This window comes from Lygodium microphyllum, chromosome 4 (genome assembly GCF_053477565.2).
Source record: "Lygodium microphyllum isolate KBCC chromosome 4, Lygodium_microphyllum_v1.1.10, whole genome shotgun sequence".
NCBI lineage: Eukaryota > Viridiplantae > Streptophyta > Polypodiopsida > Schizaeales > Lygodiaceae > Lygodium > Lygodium microphyllum.
In genome coordinates, this window is record NC_141138.1 from 42,898,527 (window position 1) to 42,905,128 (window position 6,602).

The window sequence follows — 6,602 nt, forward strand, 5'->3', positions numbered from 1 at the left end:
GGTGTTATAGGCCTCCACGAGCACCCTTTATAGATGAGGATTAGGAGCTCTAGTGTATAGAGATTATATATTTTTTTGGAACCTTGTACTATAATTTTGGAGTTCTGTACTATAGTCTCGTAATGTTATAATCTTTTTGGGCAATCTTTGAAAGATTTGTATATGTACAATAAAGTGTGGTTCTAATTATTCTTAAATTTGCATCCATTGAATTTTGTATGCTTGCACGTGTGTCTCTCTCTTCTTTTATGGTCAAAGCATGTCATTGATGTATGTCTTCTTTGCCTTCAAATATGTAGCATCCGGATCACAGCATTGATGATTTCATAAATCAACCTTCACATAGCACATCACGTATGTCAGTAGAGTGCATGAGGATCCTACGTAGGAGTGATCCTAACCTATATGCAAGTATAAAAGAACAATATTCCAAGGAGTTTGATCCATGCGATGGCATCTTTGACAATGATGATGGCATGGTTGATTTTTTTTTATGATTGGGTACAAAATGATGGTGTGTGATATTCCCGACAAGGAGAAATATCTTCGAGAAGAGGCTCTAAAGAATATTTATATAAGAAGCCAATTGACATGTCTAAGTGCAACCTTACTTATTCTTAATCTTCAAATTTGATTTGGATGGAGTAATGTATGTGTTACGTCGCTATTGAAGTATGTGACATAATTGTTTTAGCAAATTCCATTTCATTGTTGTGTGTATATACTTTTTATTATTTCCTATGCTTGATAGCTTGTGTAATTGACTTATAGGCTACTCTCTCAAAAGTTCCTACCTTCAAGCAATGCCCTCCCTGCATCGCATGATGCGGTTAAAAATTTGATAAATAGTCTTGGACTTGACTATAAATCTATACATGCATGCCCAACAACTATATCTTGTATAGAGGTCAATACAAGGATGATGTGGCATGCCCAAAATGTCAAATGTCTCGTTAAAAAGAAGGTGAAGGTAAGGTTCCTAGAAAGGTATTAAGGCATTTTCCCTTGGCTTCACGTATAAAACATATGTTTCAAAGTTTGAAACTAGCTAAGCTTATGTCTTGGGGAGCCGAGCATAAGAGCAAAGATGGAGTAATGAAAATTCCATCCGATAGTCCTGCATTTGAGCATGTTGATTTACACTGGTCAGATTTTGCAAAAGAACCATGCAATATTAAGATGGGCATAGGATTGGATGGTGTGAATCCATTCTCCATGAGATCAAATAAATGGATGCACTACAAGAGGTGTTCAAGATATCATTGACCGTCTTGGGTTACTTACAAGGTATTCATTTGCTCGTTATTTTGCAGTACAAAAACATTCAAAAACATGTATAATATTTTTTTTCCTCTACAGATGGATCACATCTAAAAATTTTGATAGGGTCTATTCCACAATAGAAGCGTGAATGCATAGAGCTTCTCTCTATAATGGGGAAGGAGCTTCCAACGTCCTTTTTTGATATCCAAGTTCATGTTTTGATCCATGTAGTGGATGAGATAGAGATCGCTGGTGTTGTGAGCACTCGATGGATATTTTGGGTCTAGAGATTTATGGGAGTTTTAAGAAATTATATGCGCCAAAGGGCAAATTTAGAGGGTTCCATGGCTGAGGGATGGGGGCTCGAGGAATGCATGTATTGCATCTCTGAGTACCTAGAGCTAACTGATGAGGAGGCTCCATGTGCATGATAATTGAGTCTTCTTCTACCATATTAGACAAGGTATTGTCTAGTTAGGGAGTCCCTTTTTGCCTCAAGCTCCAAGACAAATTCGATATATCTACTTTCATAGTCTGCAATAGCGAATGCATGCAACATTTCATTGATGACTATGATGCAGAACTTGCAAGCAAACGAGTTGGCATACATAGAAAGAGGAGATCAAGATGTCAAGCCGATGTAAATGAAGATAAGGATGTGCCTTCTTTCATGGATTGGATATACACTTGTATGCAACGTGCGATTAGAAATAATAAGCCTATCTCAGATGAATAGAGAGAGTTTATGATTGAGTGTGAAAGATAGGTAACCTTTTTTTTTAATTTTTGAGAACTCTAAACTAAACAAGTGGGTTTTATATCAGTTACTTTTTTATGGTTACTTGTTGGTTTAGGGTCGCATGTATACAAACATGTGGGCTTATGGATGACATCTAAGGGTGAAGAATATTGACAATGTACGCCTCACTTAAGATTCATGTGTTGTTTCCTCTTTCAAGCAAGTATCACGTGAAAGTTCAAGAGATACAAATCTTGTCAACAGTGAACTTGGCTATGTGGGAACCATAATAGGCATTTATGAAGTATTGTATCGTATCTTCAAGCATGTAAATAAAAACACTCTCGTGAATTGTGTAATCATGACATCTAAACTTCTTGAATTTATACATAATTCTAAAGCTTCAATTCACATGTTTTAATAGGTGGTTTTGAAGGTGGATTGGTTTCGAGTAGAGTACAAAAATAGTAATGCCACAATGAGACAAGAGCCATCCAAATTTTGGTCTGTCGATTCCTCCAAGTTAATATGGGCTTCAAAGGAGCCATATATTTTTCCAGCTCATGTTGAATAGGTGTTCTTCTACAAGAATGCAGATGCTCATCCATGGTGGCAAGTTGTGCATGTCTAGCCTAGAGGTCGACAGTTGTTTGATAGCAATGACATAGTGGTTGATGATCGCAATGAATTGATTTCACCTTTTGATCAAAATGCATCAATGTCAGACAATCATAGAGTTCTTCTTTCTGATCACGATGACCTTGTTGACGTTCAGAATGACAACAATCCACACTCCAACACTACAGACATAGAAGAGGAGGAAACAATGGACGTCAAGTCTACGGTGTCATGATGCTGTGCGGCCACCATTGCAAATCTGAGGGCAGATTTTTTTGCCAAGAATCTAAACACATTAGTCAGTTTCATTAGGAATTTCCGCACAAGCATCTGTAGTTAGGCTAGGCATAATTTTTTTCAGTGCATTCATAATTCTTTGTGGAAGCATCGTTTGAATGATTGCATTACATGTTTTCTTGTTGCAAATTGCATGAATTATTGAGCATTAAATTATCTTTTAAAAGCATATTTTTGATAGGGCACATTGCATGGAAAAACAGGTTCATAAGAAGGTAAATGTTTTGAAGGCTCAAGGATCCAAGGAAAAGAACAGCTTGGTTTTGGGCTTTCCTTGTGTGACGGCGCTTTGGAGAGGCTAAACTCATTGACCAATAACTTTGGTGCTCAAAGGCTTGCTTACAAACTTGGAATAACCATCATAGGGTATGGAAACACAAATACATATGGTTTAATGGAGGTGCTAAGGGGCCGTGTGTGGACACTACAATTGTCGATGCATGCTTGAGTTTTATCACAAGCATTGTCTATAATGATGAATTCTCATCCAGGTTGTCAATTTCTTCCATTAAGCATCTTTGTTTGCTGTCATTAAAGCATTAACATCAGAGACTGCTAGATCAAGTTCTATAACTATTTAGCGAGACAATTATTTGGCTTAGAACGAATGGATGACCATGCTGAAATAACAAGAATAGAAGTGACTGCATTTAATGGTCAAAACAAGCATAAGTACTCAATTATTGGACCTGGTGGGGAATGTGAAGGCTATGCATTGTGATTTTTTACCATTTTCTGGGTGGATCAATCGTTGTTCTAACTACGATTTGACTTAATACACGATATCCACAACTGCATGTGTATGGATATAGAGTGTTGCCATGTGAGGGAGAAAAAGAAGGAGCTTTTGACTAAGAAAAGGTGATAAAGCTAAGGATAAGAGAAAAACAATGAAGAAAAGGCTTGGGAGAAGGACGACAGTGCTTACGTAGCAGGGGGGAAAGACGACTGTAGTCAGGTGGATGGCCTGTGGCATACTTCGAGAGGGTGGTGAAAAGGCATGAGGTTCATTAGTAGACAACATAATCTTTGATGTCAATCCGAGACAAAATATAGAATGTTTTTTTATAAGGCTGTTGGTTTTTACTAATGGCATCTCAAATAGAAGCAAAACAATATTATTGATGTCACCTTCAACGTCATCATTGATGTTACGAACAATGTTTTTTTAAAAAATCTTTTCTAAAGCTTTACGAGGTGGCGGATGATTATAAAAGGAAACAAGGAGACTGTTGAAAACGGCATCGGTGAGCCATGCTGAAATATATTACAACAACTCGAAAAGAATGCTAAGGAAAGTAATAAAGGAAGTTGTGGGCCTTATCGGTCTTTCTTCAGCGAAGTCAAGAAGCAACAGGTCTCTATCTTTAATAAGGTAAAGGTGGTGGAAAATTAATCGGATGAATCGTTGTTTGTCGCCTTGTCTTTGTACTGCAGGGACAACTTGGACAAGATTAAGTGATCACGAGATGCTCCTACAACTGCCACCTTAGTGCTATCTCAGAAGGAATTGGACATCCAGCTCATGCTTGCCCACCGATGAGCATCTTAGCACCAAAAATTGTGACTTTCAAATGGAATGATACATGTGAAAGTGGCATTTTGATGGTATATTTATGTTGGTACAAAGTTTTGAAGCTTAATCGATATGTCTTTCTCTTCTTAGCATCACCACTAACGTATGCTATGCTTACGTATTTGATTGTATGATGCAACGTGGAGTTTATCTTCCTAAAACCCACAACCAGCACTGAATTGACATCGTCCATCTTATCATCTTACTTCATGCTTCTAACAAAAATGCTTTGTCAAGAAAAAGCTAGATTGGACATCTTACGGCCATCAATCACGTTTTACTTGTCTTGAATGGTAAAGATTCACCAACGTCACGTACATCCTTGAAGATTATGTATGGCTAGTTCGGGCCATGTTGCACTTCATCTTCCTTCCCAAATATTCTATCCTTGTGATTAGAGAGCTTGCTACCATTAAACAACATTACATATGGAATTTGTTTTCAGAACTTACAATCAAAGTTTCACTTTTACATCCCTTGCTCCTTATTTTGATTAACAAATTTATGCATCCTCTTTCAGATTCTATGAGATGAGTACTATTCATCATCTTTTGCTCCCATTTTGATAAGCGTTTGTGCGATGAGCGACTTTCACTAACCACCCCCCTGCGTGAATTCCATGGGATAGCAAGAGAAATGAATATCAATACAGGTTTAACAATGAAGGATATTGAAGAATTCAAAAAGGGTAATGAAGATGAGATTCTATTGATGATCAATCTCGGAGATGACGACGAGGATTACTAGCATTAGCCAAAAAACCTACAAATCAACCAGTTTTGTGGGATGTTATTATTTCCAACACTTGGTAATGTATCCAGCTCTTAATATTTCATTATGTGGTCATGATTTTATTTTTTTCCATTGTACTCTTATTAACAAGGGAGGGTGGGTGGGGAGTCTCATGGTGATAGCCACATATGGCTAGCGTTGGGGTTCAATTCCCCTTAGACTCTCTCATATGGGATAAGATTAATGTCCATATTTGTTCCTTTCTCTTTTTGTCATGTACTATAGCTGTGATTTCCCACATAGAGCACTTAACGGTGGCTAGGGAGATATGGCTGGATTTGGACCAAATGTATAACTAGATGACCGTCATGATGAGGGTTTCGTTGGAGATTTAGATGTAAACTTTGAGTCTGAACAAGTCATCTTCAATGCAAGAGCACATCAACAAGTTGAGGTAGCTCCAGATGCAAGTGCAAAATGCGAGAAAGTTGATCCCTTCTGAAGACATAGCGATAACATTGTTGTCCCACTTACCACCATGGTTCGATGCATTTTATTACACCTTGATTGCTTCAGGATGAACAACACATGACTCCTTCGATGAATGGTGTTTCCCATTTGCGACCTATGCATGGGTAGATTCTCATTGGAGATAGCACTTTGGTGTATATTGAGGGATGGGGTGACATGCCACCGGGAGGCCATACCCCGCGGCTTCAGCCTCTCCATGTTAGATAGGCCCATGCGTCACATCTTAGGATGACCACACTCCATGAGTAGTTCCACACTGCACTTGAACTGCATCGAGATTGTATCTAGTATGTATACCATTTTGTACCTACTTACTCACTTAGTTTACCATAGCACTAGATAGTTGCTTTACTGGACTTGCAAAACTTTTGAGACATTCTTATAGGCCAACTTAGCCTTTTATAGGCGTTAATATAACTTTTTGTCTCATAGGCCAACTTAGCCTTTTATAGACGTTAATATAACTTTCTTTCTTCTTTCTTTCTTTCTCTCACACACATACATATACACACACATTCATCTCAAAGCTTCTCATTGTGCACAGTCGCATTGATGGCCCATAAGAGTAGACATTGCCCCACAAGGCCACTTATGGCTCCATCCTGTCCCATACTCCATCTCTAGTACGTTGATGATATATTTCTTGTCATCCTCCCGTTGATCACCACATTGAAAAACAAGGCCCATTATTAGTTTTAAATAAACACAATTTATCATTTTTATGTTAATTAATACTCACCCCCATAAAATGTGGACGTGTGGCATATAGAAGTAGCATAGCTCTCCCATCCGACGTCGGAAGGCAATGCCTACTCCTGAGTAATCAATGGAACTTTCGAGTGCAAT